This window comes from Neofelis nebulosa, chromosome 8, assembly GCF_028018385.1.
Source record: "Neofelis nebulosa isolate mNeoNeb1 chromosome 8, mNeoNeb1.pri, whole genome shotgun sequence".
NCBI lineage: Eukaryota > Metazoa > Chordata > Mammalia > Carnivora > Felidae > Neofelis > Neofelis nebulosa.
The window spans coordinates 99,920,153-99,936,346 of NC_080789.1; the positions used below are offsets into that span (position 1 = coordinate 99,920,153).

General features: G+C 42.4%; 2 protein-coding genes across 6 annotated transcripts in view; one reads left to right on the top strand and one right to left on the bottom strand.

Annotated features, from left to right (window-relative positions):
* Positions 1–10,759, bottom strand: part of RIMKLB (ribosomal modification protein rimK like family member B) — a 71,960-nt gene extending 61,201 nt beyond the window's left edge. For 3 of the 5 annotated variants that reach the window (XM_058743769.1, XM_058743768.1, XM_058743773.1), the window contains exon 1: positions 9,871–10,010. The gene's annotated coding sequence lies outside the window, so the exon portion shown is untranslated. Of the gene's footprint in view, positions 1–9,870; positions 10,011–10,699 lie in introns of those variants that run through there. The other 2 variants (XM_058743772.1, XM_058743770.1) reach the window with 2 other exon arrangements.
* MFAP5 (microfibril associated protein 5) overlaps positions 10,491–16,194 on the top strand; it is a 46,311-nt gene continuing 40,607 nt past the window's right edge. Inside the window, exon 1 of the mRNA XM_058743775.1 lies at positions 10,491–10,581. The gene's annotated coding sequence lies outside the window, so the exon portion shown is untranslated. The remainder of the gene's footprint in view (positions 10,582–16,194) is intronic.

Genomic DNA, 16,194 nt, shown 5'->3' on the forward strand with positions numbered 1-16,194 from the left:
TATTTTCTAAATATCACTTGAATTTCCTATTCATCCCCAGTACATGCAACATTTTGCACCTAAAAACACCTCCAAACTAATCTTCTACCCTCTCTTCTCTCTCATTTACCAATTTCCTGAACACATTGTATTCTCTCATGCTTCCTTTTGCTTAGAATATACATCCTAAGCCTACCTTAGTAAATACTGGCTCACTAGTTAATACATCTGTTAAATTTTTCTGACTTATAAAAATCATCCTAACTCCATGAATCTACATTATCTTATACACATATTCTGGCAATTATCACAGTATGTTGTAATTAATTTTTTTTTATACTGTCAGTGCTATAAGATGAATTTTTAAAAGGGTATGCATGGGTGGCTCAGTGTGTTGAGCATCCGGACTTCAGCTCAGGTCATGATCTCCCAGTTTGAGTTCGAGTCCTGCATCGGGCTCAGAACCTGGAGCCTGCTTTGGATTCTGTGTCTCCCTCTCTCTCTGTCCCTCCCCCACCTCACACTCTGTCTCTCTCTCTCTCTCTCTCAAAAATAAACATTAAAAAGAAACCTTGTTAATAAAAAAATTATAAATAAAACCTTTTAAAAAAAAAAAAGGAAGGGTGAAAAGGAAGACCCATACTATTTGGGGATAGGAGGTGATTTTTGTAGCTCTTATTAAGGTACAGAAAATGACTGAATGGTAACTTGAAAACCTCAGAAGAGTCTCAGAAATAACCAAATAATAGTCTTAGTCCAATTACCCCATTACTCACTAACAATGTTCATCAATAAATAATCTCTAAAAAAATGTCCCTCTGAAATCTGGATAGTTCCTATAAAATCTCATCCTTTACCTAAGATGCCACATAAAATAAGATCACTGTTTAGGTGTTCTGAGTTTATACAAAATGCCATGTTCTTTGCCACATTAACTTTAAGGCAGACCGGAATGCTTTGAAAGTAGGAGCAAAAGGCTAGATATTAATCAAAGTTGTCTTTAGCTATGACAGAAAAGAAATGTATGATAGCCCTCACAACCCCCTCCTTATATTGAAAAGGATATACCTCAAAAATAGAGCAAACCAGTAAGTTCCTAAAGGTTACATGACACACTCATTCACACTCTCTCCTTTTTACAGCACTTTTACCTATGATACTTTTTTTTTTTTAAGCTACATATGTGATTATGGGGGGAAAGAGAGGGCAATGATTTTCCTACCCAATCTCAAGAAGATCCCTTTATCAAAAGACTGAAAAAAAATGAGTGATGAAACAGAAAAACCAATGAAGGTAAGAAAAGGCAACACTTTGAAATATATAGACAAGTGCCTATAAATTCCCTTTCCTCATACAAAGAAACATATGCAGGACAAAGGCGAAATAATGCACACAGATAAGGTTAAAACTATTCTCCATTTACAGCTCATGAAACACATTCCACATATATTTTCTAATCTAATCTGCATGTAATTACATGAGGAATACACACATATATCTTCCTATTTTAAAGAAACAGCCTGACCGTTTTAAGTTATCATGAGCTTATCACAATAACGGAGCCAGGACTAAGATTCAGGTTTTCTGATTTCTTTCTACTTTTTTCTACCATACCTAAAGACAATGAAAGGAATTTGGATAAATATTTTTAAAAACCCACATTATACCATGGTAGGCGATTTATCTGTATCTTCTCATTCAATCCTCACAACCATCCCTTTGGTGCATTACTGTCTTCATTTGTTAGCTGAATACGTTCTAGCCAAGAAATTAAGTGGTAAAGCCAAGTGAATTCAAATTCCACACACTCCATGGCACAGACTGCCACTTCCTTTCCAATATCCATTTTCTAATGACTCCTTAGTAATAAGATATCCAATATCTAGCTAAGCACAATGCCATGTAACGAACAGACTGTATTCTCTAGGCTTTCTTGCAACTAGATGTGATCATATAAGTAAATTTTACTCAATAAGAGCTGAGTGAAAGTACTGCACTGAAATTTTCAGAACACATACTTAAGAGGTATACTATACTATTCCTTGGCCCTTCCTCCACCCTTCCTGGAATGTAAGTGTTATGGCTACAGCTCTAACAACCACCTAGACTATGAAGACAGGAGTGAAAAGTGAACCCTAGGAAAAACACAGAGACATGATAAAACTTGAATGCCTGACAACTGTGTAGTGCTGTGACCCTGGACTACCTACTACCTTTTTTGCTTATGTAAATGATATCTGGGAATTCTTTATTATAGGCCATAAAACCTTACCTTAACAAGTATAGTCCATCATACCTTGGTCAAATCTTATAGGAAAAGTTTCCCTTGACATTAAAATTTTTGTATGAAAATATTCCCTTGACATTGAAATATTCCCTTGACATTAAAATACCAGTAAGTATTGGTATCGATGATAAGAGGGAGTTTCTTTTTACACTAACAAGATCATCATCTTACATTTCATCATTTCACTTTTACATTAATTTTTACAACATCCCTGGAGAAGTATTTCTATATCCCTCTCTCAAAAAAAAAAAAACTGTTCAAAGTCAAACACTGGTCATAATCTCAGATCAATTAAGAATCTAAATACTAAAAACACTAAGTATTCGATTAAATACATTTAATTTAAAAATTAGTATTTCAGTGCCTACTATGCAGTCTAAAATATCATGGTAAACAAAATAGACATACTCCCAGCCGTCACAGAGCTTTTTTAAAAGGATGTGATAATAAAACATCACCAAAAAAAGATGCTCAACATCACTAATCATTAGGAAAACACAAATCAAAACCATATAATTAACTCGCACACACTGGAGGTCTACTGTCAAAAAACAAAAAATCACAAATGTTGGGGAGAATGTGGAGAAACCTGAAGCCTTGAAAATTGTTGGTTGGAATGTAAAATGGTGCAGCTGCTATTAAAAATAGTATGGCAGGCGCACCTGAGTGGCTCAGTCGGTTAAGCATCCAACTTCGGCTCAGGTCATGATCTCACCTTTCATCAGTTCAAGCCCGCATCGGGCTCTGGGCTGACAGCTCAGAGCCTGGAGCCCGCTTCAGATTCTGTGTCTGCCTCTCTCTCTGCCCCTCCTCTGCTCATGCTCTGTCCCTCACATTTTCTCAAAAATAAATAAACATTAAAAAAAAATTTTTTAATAGTATAGCAGTTCCTCAAAAAAATAAAAATAGAAATATTGTATGATCCAGTAATTCTAGTTGTAGGTATATAACCAAAAGAACTGAAAACAGTCTTCAAAGAAGAATCTTCATACACATGTTCATAGCAGCATTACAATAGCTAAAAGGTGGAAGCAACCCAAGCCTTCGGTTGACAGATGAATAAATAAGATACAGTATGTACATACAATGCCTTAAAAAGGAGTTAAATTCCAATACATGCTGCTACATGGATAAACCTGGAGGACATTATGCACCAGTATATAAAATATATAATGTGTCAATCCACAGAAAGTAGAATGGTGGTTGCCACAGGCTGGGGTGTTGGGAGAATGAGGAGTTAGTTATATGGGTATACAGTTTCAGTTCTGTAATATATAGAGTTCTGGAAATGAATATGGTAGATAGTTGCATAAGAATATGAATATAATTAATATCACTAACCTGTGTACCTAAAAAATGATTAAGGAGGTAAATTTTATGCTGTATATTTTACCACAATAAAAAGAAAACTGGAGAAGAAAAACAAACATCATGAGCAAATTAACAAGCAAATTTACATATACTCAACTAAAAGATCAGAAAATTATGTTACCTTTACTTAAATTACCTGTAACTTTGCTATTCAAAGCTTTGTTATTCAAAGCTACAGGTAATTTAACAGTCTGGTATATAAAAATAGTCTGGTGTACAAAACTAAACTTTAAAAAAAAAGTTTTCTCTGAATGGTACCCCTGGCTGGCTCAGTTGGTAGGGCATATGACTCTTGATCTCTGGGTTCCTAGGTTCGAGCTCCACATTTGGATATAGGGAATACTTAAAAAATCTTTTTTTTTTTTTTTAAATTTTTTTTTCAATGTTTTTTATTTATTTTTGGGACAGAGAGAGACAGAGCATGAACGGGGAAGGGGCAGAGAGAGAGGGAGACACACAGAATTGGAAACAGGCTCCAGGCTCCGAGCCATCAGCCCAGAGCCTGACGCGGGGCTCGAACTCACAGACCGCGAGATTGTGACCTGGCTGAAGTCGGACGCTTAACCGACTGCGCCACCCAGGCGCCCCAAAAAATCTTTTTTAAAAAAGCGTATCAAGGGGTGCTTGGATGGCTCTGTCAGTTACGTGTCTGTATCTTGATTTCAGCTTAGGTCATGATCTCAGGGTTTGCCAGATGGATCATCGGGCTCTGTGCTGACAGCACAGAGTCTACATGGGATTCTCTCTCCCTCTCTTTCTGCCCTTCCCACACTCCCACTCTCTCTCTTTTAAAAATGAGTAAACTTTAAATAAAGTTTTCTCACAAATAAAGTTCTCAGTAACCCAAATAAAACTTCTAATGATTTCACTTAATACAGGAATGTTAAATCAATGTATCTCTTTCTGGAACATGGCATAAAATTTGCAAAGTCTTCCTGAGACTCAAAGGGTAGTATGGCTTACTCAGAGCTCATGTTTAGAGGCACCTGGCTGGTTCAGTCAGTAGAGCATTTGACTCTTGATTTTGGGGTTGTGAGTTCAAGACCCACACTGGGTACAAAAATTACTTTGAAAATATAAATAAAATCTTAGGGGCACCTGGATGGCTCAGTCAGTTAAGCATCTGACTTTGGCTCAGGTCATGATTTCACATGGTTTGTGAATTTGAGCCCAGCATTGAGCACTGTGCTAACAGCTCAGAGCCTGGAGCCTGCTTCAGATTCTCTCTGTCTCTCTCTCCCTCTCCTGGTTGTGCTCTCTCTCAAAAATAAACATTGGGACACCTGGGTGGGTCAGTGGGTTGAGTGTCTGACTTCGGCTCAGGTCATGATCTCACGGTTCATGAGTTTGAGCCCTGCATCAAGGCTCAACGGTGTCAGCGTGAAGCCTGCTTTGGATCCTCTGTCTCCCCCTCTCTCTCTGCTCATGTACTATCTCTCTCTCTCGCTCTCTCTCTCAAAATAAATAAATAAGATCTTTATTTTTTAAAAAAGTTCATCATGTTTAACATGTTAAATGTTGGGCCTTCCTTCTAAATTTTCTTTCTGGACATTACCTTGAAAAATGAGTTGGGAAGATATTACTATATTTAAGTTGAAGGTTTTACAAACATGGCTAACTAATTCACATGTCAAAGGAATAAGCTAACAATTAAAAACCACAATGAATCAGGAAAAATTTCAAAGTTCCTGTTTGGACAAACCTGCAAGATATTTCCAAAATGTAGTTTTCTGATAAACTATCAAAGTCTAAAATGCTGCCAAATACGGGAAAGTGGAGCAGTAAGAGAGAACTAGTGTGACCTAATATCGCAAATCCATATTCTATTTGGAGACCTTATTTCTATATTCCTAAGAACATGAAGTCAAGAGCTAGCAACAGGAAAGGTTGGGGGGATGGAGGAGGTGGGAGGGGAGGGAGGGAGGGAGAGGGGAGAGGGAAAGAAATGAAAAGGAGCTGAACAGAGCAAAACATTTAAGTAAGGGGTAGGTTTGAAATTTTGTTTTTATTTTAATTCCAGTTAACATATGGTGTTGTATTAGTTTCAGGTGTACAGTATAGTGATACAACAATTGTAAATTTTTTTTTTCTTGGTCACAACGTGGTGATATGCTGCCACTTTTGAAAGAAAGGAAGTAAAAATTAATTTGGCATATCGATGTTTACACAAATTTATTACTTTATCAATTCATAAATCGATACACATTTTACAATAATCTAGCAGACTCCTCCGGACACTGATGGGAGAACAGACTGCCACATGAAAAAAACAAGGATCAATGAAATTAGACTGTGAACTCCATGAAGACAGAATCCTTATTTTATTCTCTATTATCTCCAGCAAGCAACATAAAACCTCATATATGACAGCTAAATGTTAAGCGGTAGGGGTTAGGAGTTATTTTATTTTTTTAATTTTTTTAATGTTTATTTATTTTTGAGACAGAGAGAGACAGAGCATGAACGAGGGAGGGTCAGAAAGAGGGAGACACAGAATCTGAAACAGGCTCCAGGCTCTGAGCTGTCAGCACAGAGCCCAACGCAGGGCTCGAACTCCCAGTCTGTGAGATCATGACCTGAGCCGAAGTCGGCCACTTAACCTACCGAGCCACCCAGGCGCCCCAAGGAGTTATTTTAAAGGGGTCTGTTAGGGGCGCCTGGGTGGCTTGGTCGGTTAAGCGTCTGACTTCGGCTCAGCTCATGATCTCATGGTCCGTGAGTTCGAGCCCCGTGACAGGCTCTGTGCTGACAGCTCAGAGCCTGGAGCCTGTTTCAGATTCTGTGTCTCCCTCTCTCTCTGCTCCTCCCCTGTTCATGCTCTGTCTCTCTCTGTCTCAAAAATAAATAAACGTTAAAAAAAATTAAAAAACAAAATAAAATAAAGGGGTCTGTTATATTGAATCATAAGGCAGGATCAAAAAACATTTTCAATATTTAATAGTAGGCAAATGCATACCCCATAAGATCTAAACATAGCTGTCAAAAATTCATAATTTATCTTTTCAATTTCACATATAAATAAACAACCCAATGGGGCGCCTGGGTTACTCAGTTGGTTGAACATCTGACTTTGGCTCAGGACATGATCTCACAGTTCATGAGTTCAAGCCCCACATCCGGCTGTTAGCTCAGAGCCTGCTTCAAATCCTCTGTCCCCTTCTTATCCTGCCCCCACCCCATGCACCATCTCCCTCTCAAAAATAAACAAACATTTGGGGGGAAAGAAAACACTAAAAACCCAAGCCTAATGCTACTTTCCATCACCATTATACATCTCATCCTGAAATAATTACCTTTGCTAACAATAAAAGTCAGAAGGAAAAAAAACCTGTAATTTCAGTAAAAGCAGTTAAAAAATATAAATAAATAAGCAGATGGGTTCCATGCAGACCAGGCTCTAAGGGAGTAGAGCTAGCTAGCTCTGTAGCTTTTGTCCTCCAAGCCAAGTTTGAAAGGAAAAACACACTGGAAAAGAAAACATTGAAAAAACAGCATGGCATGACATCATGAAGTCAGAAAGTCAGTCCTTTTCTGCAAATCTAATATGTACACATTCACATATTGCACACAAATCTAAAACACATTATGTACAGATATTTTGGGGGGTAGTATGTTATTATTTCTTAACAGCCCCTAATATGACGAAAAGGAAGATTCCCAAATAATGAAAGACAGTTTCCCCAATATCTGTACCTAATCTCTCCTACTCAACCTCTCTTGAAACAACTGTGTATGCCAGTACAGTTAACATTAACATATTTTTATTCTTCCTATCACAATCTATGCCCAGATATTAAAATAACATTAAATTATAATTTCAAAGCTCTTTCCCCATATGCCTATGACTTAATCCCACTTGCAGAGATTACTCTTTGTAACCTAACCTGCCATAAACTCTCTACAAATCCACATCACTAAGTAACCCCCAAAACGGTGTAAGCAACATACAAACTCCCCCTTCCTAACTTATGCTTGGTTTTCTGTCACTCTTGTCGTGTTGTTCCTACATTCCTCCACCCACTTTCATGCAGTTTAAGTCTCTATGCCCGCCCCCCAGAGAAAGATAAAAGCTACTTCTCAAACTGTGGATCAACTGGTCCTGTTCTTTCCCCTTCCCCCAAATCCTTCCAGTGTTATGTTCTTTCAGGTCATAGACAGGGGAGAAGTTTTGAGAAATCAATCTAGTAACCTACCCCAGTAATCCCAGGTGGATACAAACTGAGAAAAACAAGAATTGGGAGGTGTTTTTTTTTAGCCATGGTTCATCCTGTACCCCAACACACTAATGCCTGAAGTCTGGCTGGCATTCATTGGTCCTATGTAAAAACATGTTCTCTTTAGTGTATGCCTTCATAATGCAGCTAAGAAGGGGTAGAGGATTTATAAAACGTTGCTAGTGATTTCCTTGTGGAGAGAGAAAAGGAACTGAATGAGAAGGAAAAGAAAAAAAAGGGAAATTTCTGGTTGCCACTCAATGAATCTAAGAAAATGAAAAAAAATTAAAAGCTATCCACCAGCAACTAAGTGGAATTTTAGCTGGTAGCCCAAAGTCTAAAGGTTAGTCATTCAACTCCTTCCCCCCTGCAGGGGGAAAGGAGGGAACAGAAAAATGGACCTTCAATGAGTGGAAGGTTCTACATGAATGTATTTGATGCTCTTGGCTCCCTGTGGTCAGAATCAGAGTGCCCCCACTCCCCAACAAGCAGACTCTGGCACCTGGTGGGGGTAAGAGAAAACAAGAGGAAAAAAAAAGGAGACAGAGAAAGATGAAAACATCAACAGCCATCTTGCCAAACTAACAACCAAATCTTTGACATGAAAGAAGGAAAGTCACTGCACTAACCAAGATAGAAAGGAATAAACAAAAGATCACCTCCAAAGAAAAATAGGCCTCCTCCCCTTTGACATACTGACCAAATAACACACAGCAACCATTAGAAGAGAAATTTAACTATGACTGTCATTTTTGAAAATTAGAGGTTGTCATTCTAAAAGTTAGAAAATAAATGTTCAATCTCCATGACTGGAATTTCAGAGTGTTTTATTCCAAATGAATATCTTATAGTATTCTGACAGTGAATTCTTTGTAAGAAACAGAAAAAAAAAAAAAAAAAAAAGACCTTTCAACGGCCCAATGGTGTTAAAGACCTAACGAAATTTACATAGCATTTAAATTTTAAAAGGTTACATTTAATAATTAAGAACTTCGGTACATACAACAAACACCAAGCCCACAAAAAAAGAGTATCTTCCATATTAGGCTGCCTCACGTACTTTCCGTTCAGATTTAGAATTTAATCCAACTCCCCAAAGATGTGAGAACAATTTATGTAATTAATGGGAAAATAACAGCATGCTAAAAGAATTCACATCGGAAGTTACAGTCAACACGGGTAGCATAACCTCACTCATAGAATGCAATTACCGCCCCCTCTCTATTCACACCTACAAGTGGGGTAAAATACTGGGATTACAAATCCGCCATCTGAGATAAGGACACATTAGTAAGGCAAATGTGAAGTTATTATCTAACTAGTTTGGGGTTTTTTTTAAAGGGAGGGGGGCAAGATTTGCATCATGGTCAAATGCCTTAAAAAAAAGAAAAATCGAACGAGCCAAGCAATTATTTGTCACCCCATTCTTACTCAGAGCACTGCCAAAGGCAAAGGAGGTAGGACTGTCACACTCTCTAAAATTTCACACGTAAGGAGGAAACCATGGGATTTAAACCATACTAAGTGCAGGACGAACACCACATCCTCCTCCCTCGGTCACACCACAGGAATGTGTCTGATGGAAGCAGGGGCAGGAGCGATCACCACACGCTGGAGGTCAGGTTGGCACAACGCGTGTTCTACTCCAACGAGCACTCCCAGGGTTACCACACCCCCCTCACAAACAGGGGGAAGCACACTTCACGCCCGAGGACGCCGCCTGTCCCCGGCAGTTCTCACCCGTCACACGCACCCGGCGACCTCGGCCCCCTCCCAGCACGCCGACCGGGCCGGGGCTTCTCACCCCCCCCCCCGCGCGGCGGAGCGACCCCCCCCCCCCGCGGCTTCACAAGCCCCCAGGCCCCCGGCGCGCCCCGCCCGGCCGAGCCCCAGCTCGTCGCCGAGTACCTAAGGCCGCAGTCGCCCATTTGGGGGAGGGGCGCGGGGGGGGGGGCGGCGGCGGGCGCGCCTCCGCCTCACGCCACTACACCGGGGGAGGGAAGCGATCGCACCGCTCACCTGGCTCCGGCGGCTCCTCCCTCGCTCTCGGCCAGCGGAGCCGGGCTGGGGCCTCCGAGGGAACCGCGGGCTGCCGGGCAGGCTGGCTGGAAGTCCGAGAAGGAGAGGAGGGGGAGGGGGTCGGGATGCCGGGAGCCGCCTCCTTTCTCCTCCGCCACCGCGGCTCCCGCAGCCAGGCCGGGCACCCTCGCACCCTCGCCCACTTTCTCACAGCCTTGCGGTCGGTCTGGCTGTCCCTCACCCCCACTCCCACGCACTCCCACACACACTCCCACACACACTCCCACACACACACACACTCGCCCCCACCCCCAAACACACTCTCACACCCGGCCGCTCCTCGCTCCCTCACTCGCCTGTAGTGCGCGCGCGCGCGCGCAACCCCGCTCACACACAGCGCGCGCGACGCCGGCGGAGACCGCCCTGCGCTCCCCCAGACTGAGGCGCCGCGCGCCGCCCGCCCGCGTGCAGAGGACCCTCGCGCGCCCCGGCCCCGCCCCCCAGGCGCGGCGGCGCGGCGGGCGGGGGGCGGTGGCCGCGGGGCGAGGGGCCGGGCCAGCCAGCCAGCCAGCCAGCCAGCCAGGCGAGCCCGGCCTAGCGGATCCATCCAACACCTGCGTCGAGACCCGCCCTCCAGGCTCCGCGTCCCCACTCGCAGCCATCGTCAGCCTCTCGGGTGGTAGAGGGTCGATGGAGCGCGAGTGCCGAGAGGTAAATGGGAGCGCGAGAGCGCTTCGAGGACGCGCTTTCCCCACCCGCCCCCAAACCGTCCTTACTAAGGAAGGGAAACGCCGGGGGGGGGGGGGGGGGAGACGAGGTTTGTTCCCACCTCGAAACCGCGAGATTGATTCCTTCCGTTGTACACCCTCCCTGCCCTCACATTCCCTCCTCTGGCCCCATTCATGCACACTTTGAACCCTGACGCCAGCCCACCAAGCCTCTTGGGGCACTGTGTGGTTGTGCGTGTCCACGCCTCTGTCTCCTGCCCTGCCCAGCCCAGCCCACCTCCCGCGCAGCCTTTCCGGCGCCCTCCGCCTGGTGTCCCCGCAAGCCGTCGTCTCTCCCCTCCCACAGGCAAAGATTGGGAACAAAGATCAATACCTATAAGGTCCTTATGCGTGTACGGAATGAAGACGTTGCCTCTGTACGTTGTAAGACAAATTTGTAAACTACAGTACATCATACATGCTCAGGGCTTTATGCAGGCTTAAACATATAGGCGGGGTAGTGTGGTACAGCCCGCTCTGCTACTTGGAAACCAGTATAAACCTTGGGGCAAATTAGTTTCATAACTTCCCCCCAAGCCTTTGTTATGAAAAGCTAAGAATATATTCCAAGGTTGCTCTAAGAATGAATCTGAATATGTTCAGCTACGTTAGTCCTGTGTTAATTTTTCTAGATCATAAAGAATGAAACGAAAGGTAACAGATCACCGTGCGACTGTACCTGGCGGATTCATTTCCAAAATAACCATAGTCACTTATTACCCCTAGAGATCCCACATGAGGGATACAAAGATGTCCTAACTAACCAGTTTGCCTTCTTACGAATCACATTCCATTCTGAGTCGCCTAAGTCAACAAATTCTTTTCAGCAATCCTTTCCCAACCATTTTAGTCTGCCTTTTTTGCTGATTTCATTCACTTGGTCCTTTAAGAGATATAGCAAAACATAGGGTGGTTAACTTCTGGACTTGCTCAGAGTTCTAGTTCCCCTTACTTAAATCTTCTGAAGTACCCTAACTTCTCTACCTTAATCTGCCCGACTACAAAAGTTAACTATAAAAGTATTTTGTAGAATATACAAAAATAGTTACTTCATTGAGTTGGTATAAGGAGTGAATTAGCTGATAAGACTTAACGCCTGGCACAAAGCAAGTGCTATTGTGTTTGCTGCTGTTTTGCCACTGAGAGTAACCTAGGAGGGAACAGTTCTCACAAAGGACACGTTTACAGGAATAAATGTGCTATTACTACCTTCAAAAAAAGGGGAGGGGGGAGTCTACAGAACTAAGATGTTGCTCTTTATTTCCACCCTGATATTCAGTCTCCTGAAGCAAAGTATATTCAACCTAAAGACAAAGAAGAGAAGCATTTTGTGATCAAGAGAACCTTGATCACAGAGATGCTAACACAATGAGAATCTGGCAAAAGATACACAGGGTGATTGACAGAGGGAAAAGGTTGTATGACTGACCCCACCGATTATCAGTACTACCTATCCTATTCTTCCGTCCTGTTAAGAAACCTAATTCAAGGTAACCATGCAGCACGCAGGAAAGGGATGTATTGCTGAAACTGTGGGTAGGGAATATTAGACTAGTAATTCACTGGCCACTTAAAAAAAAAAAAAAACAAAACAATGCTATGTATTTCATGCACTGTCATTATACGCCAGACACATCCAAAGAAATTCATAATGTATGCAACGTTTTGGTTTCCACTTAAGGTAGTCAGAAACAAACAAAAGACAGAAGTATATTCTTAAATGCAAAGCCAAGGATATGGCTTAAATTGTCAGTATATAATATTTACATAAATGATCAAATTCACTTTATTTAAATTATTTTTAGCATTTCCATAATGGAAAGCAAGGTCCACAAAGGTTCAGATTCTTGGACTCAGTCATAATCTTTGTGCTTTTATGGTTGTTATTTAGACAGGTATGGACTCACATCTCCTTTGGGTAACAATATATTCTTGAAAGTATTTGGGGGCACCTGGCTGGCTCAGTCAATAGAGCATGTGATCTTGGGGACCTAAGCTTGACCCTTACGTTGTGGGTAGAGTTTACGTTACAAAACAAAGTATTTTGGAGCACCTAGGTGGCTCGGTCAGTTAAATATCTGAGTCTTGGTTTCGGCTCAGGTCATGATCTCACAGTTTGTGAGTTCGAGCCCCACGTCAGGTTCAATGCTGTCTGTGTAGAGTCTGCTTGGGATTGTCTCTCTCTCTCCATCTCTCTCTGCCCCTCCCACTCTCACTCTCAAAATAAACTTTAAAAAAAAGTACTTTAAGTACTACTTAAAGCTTATCTTGGTTTAATCATGCACCACTCATTTTTAACCATTAAATTAATATTCTTCAGTATGCTCTGGGGTCAGTTGAATCCCTTGAGAAGACATAATAAGCAACCTAGCATCTCTGGAGTCAGGTAAATCTGATTTAAAATCTTAGCTTTATTTCCTAGTGGCATGTGATTGGTGCTTAACCTCTGTAAGCCTCAGTTATCTCATCCACAAAATAGAGATTGAGGTAACTCAAATATGATCTACTACATAGTAAGTCCTCAGAAAATATTGGTTATTGGGGCAGCTGGCTGGCTGGCTCAGTGAGTAGACCAAGTGACTCTGAATCTCAGGGTTGTTAGTTTGAGCCCCATGTTGGGTGTAGAGTGTATTTAAAAATAAAATGTTTTTATACTTGTGTGTGTGTGTGTGTGTGTGTGTGTGTGTGTGTGTGTGTGTAGGCTATACCAAAATAGTCAAATATCAAAGAGAAGTTATGCAATGTTTAGCTATGTGTCATAGTACAAACTGTTACTGGGATCCAGGCACCAATATTTTTTAAGGCTCTCCGGGGAATTCTAACACACAGCTAAGCTGAACCAAGGTTTAGACAACAGAGATATTAGAATTAACTATATATGACAGTACACATTATCTAGACACATTTCAATGAATCAATGGATTAGCTGGTTAGAATGTGATAGCGAGATTTGCAGCAAGAAGCACTTTTTTTTAATATTTTTATTTTTGAGAAAGAGAGCATGAGCGGGGAGAGGGGCAGAAAGAGAGGGGGACAGAGGATCAGAAGTGGGTTCTGAGCTGACAACAGACAGCCCCGTGCTGGGCTCGAACTCAATCTCAAACTTGCAGACCAAAGTTGTGACCTGAGCCAAAGTGGGATGTTCAACTGACTGAGCCACCCAGGTACCCAGCAAGAAACACTTATAAAAGTTCTTGGTAGACAATATGAAGATACTAGGGGGAAGGCACATAAAATGTGAGGAGGTGATGAAAACAAAATCTCCCCTAACAAAGTTGTCCAGGTGCCACTAATTCCCTGTCTCTGATTCAACTTGTGTTGCTTTGGTGTCTATCTCCACCATCCAGAAAAACATTACTTACATATTTTCTAGAATGCACATCAAGCAAAAATCTTTAAGTACCGCATAGACGCCATCTGGCGCAAATCTTTCCTTCCTGGGTTGAGACAAGAAAACAAGCTGGGATTGGATTGAAATTAAAGTCCTCCGAGTAGCAAAGAGGAGAACTGTAAACAGGAATGAATCCAGGACTGTTATCAGTACTTAAAATAGTAGTCCTCACGGCATATCTGATGTGATTCCTGTAAAATTCATGTGGGTGGAGAAAAGGTAGTCTGTGTCACATCAGAACCTACACTAGCAAATACAGAACTGCAGGGGCAGCTGCCCAGGCTCTAGCTGTCCCCACGGCTTCCTCTCCCTGAACCAGCCGGCTAGAACCAGCCCGACAACAACAGTCTCCACAGTTAGAATAGCTAAATACTGATCTAGCCTTTCCCCACCCACATCCCTCCTCCCTTTCCGCCACTCCATTTCTACACATTAAACTGAGCGCCTCTTCAACTACGAGAAGAAAATGTCAATGCCAGACACAAAGGAGGATGGGAGGTGGGGGAAAGGAGTGAAGACCGTACCTTGGCTCAATCAGGAGGAAAGGGCGTAAAGAAAAATAAGACTTCGAGAAGTAATGGAGGGTTCCCCCTCCTTAATTGTATCTGGCTGTTTGGAATATTTCATTTTCTCTACCACTCAGGAATAACTTGGAATGCGTGTTCACATTGCAGACTCCTTGGCCCTTACGTCTGACCTTCTGAATCAGCCTGGATATCTGTATTTTTGAGCCAAACTCAAAGCGTAGACAATCACCCCTGAGTCTGCATTTTGAATTCACATCCCAAATAATTCTTAGACCCATGAGACTTTGAGAATAATGTCTTAGAGAAAATTCATTTGTAAAATATCCTTTATTTAAAAGGGCGCCTTTTAAAGGGTGGCTCAGTTGGTTGGGTGTCCACTTTGGCTCAAGTCATGATCTCACAGTCTGTGAGTTTGAGCCCCGCAAGGGGCTCTGTGCTGACAGCTCAGAGCCTGGAGTCTGCTTCGGATTCTGTCTCTCCCTCTCTCTCTGCCCTCCCCCGCTGGCACTCTGTCTCTGTCTCTCTCTCAGAAAAAAATAAACATTAAACGGTTTTTTTAAAATAAAACCTTCCACATTTTTAACCTCCACATCCAACGTTGGGTTCAACCTCACAACCCTGAGATCAAGGGTCACACGCTCCACCCACCGAGTCAGCCAGACGCCCTAAAGCCTTAACATTTACAAACTCATTTTAACTACCAGCAACTTTGTAAGGTTAAGAAACTATTTATTTCTAGACCCCTCTGACAGAAGGGAAAATTGAGGCATCAAGATGAAATCATTGGTGGCAATTTCTGAGTCTCCTGATTCTCTGTTCACTGGAATATCTTTTTTTTTTTTAATTTTTTTTTAATGTTTATTTATTTTTGAGACAGAAAGAGACAGAGCATGAGCAGGGGGGGTCAGAGAGAGAGGGAGACACAGATCTGAAACAGGCTCCGGGCTCTGAGCTGTCAGCACAGAGCCCGACATGGGGCTCGAACTCACAGACCATGAGATCATGACCTGAGCTGAAGTCAGACGCTCAACTGACTGAGCCACCCAGGCGCCCCTGGAATATCTTTAAAAAAAAAATTTTTTTTAATGTTTATTTATTTTTGAGACAGAGAGAGACAGAGCATAAGCGGAGGAGGGTAGAGAGAAAGAGGGAAGGAGGGAGACAAAGAATCCGAAGCAGGCTCCAGGCTCTGAGCTGTCAGTGCAGAGCCCGGGGCAATGCTCAAACTCACTAGCTGTGAGATCATGACCTGAGCTGAAGTCAGACACCCAACCGACTCCACCCAGGTACCCCATGTTCAGTGGAATATCTTAAAAGTATATCAGTCTGAGGGCACCAGGATGGCTCAGTCGGTTAAGAATCCAAATTCAGCTCAGGTCATGATCTCACATTTCATGAGTTCAAGCCAGGCATCAAGCCCGGCATGGTGCAGAGCCTGCTTGAAATTCTCGCTCTCCCTGGCTCTCTGTCCCTCCCCCACTCACACTTTCTCTCAAAATAAATACCTAACTTAAAAAAAAAAAGTATCTTAATGTGGGTGGTGCCTGGCTGGCTCTCAGGGCTGTGAGTTCGAGCCCCGCATTAGACGTAGAGATTACTTAAAACTAAAAAAAAAAAAGGAAATTTTGAGGGCACCTGG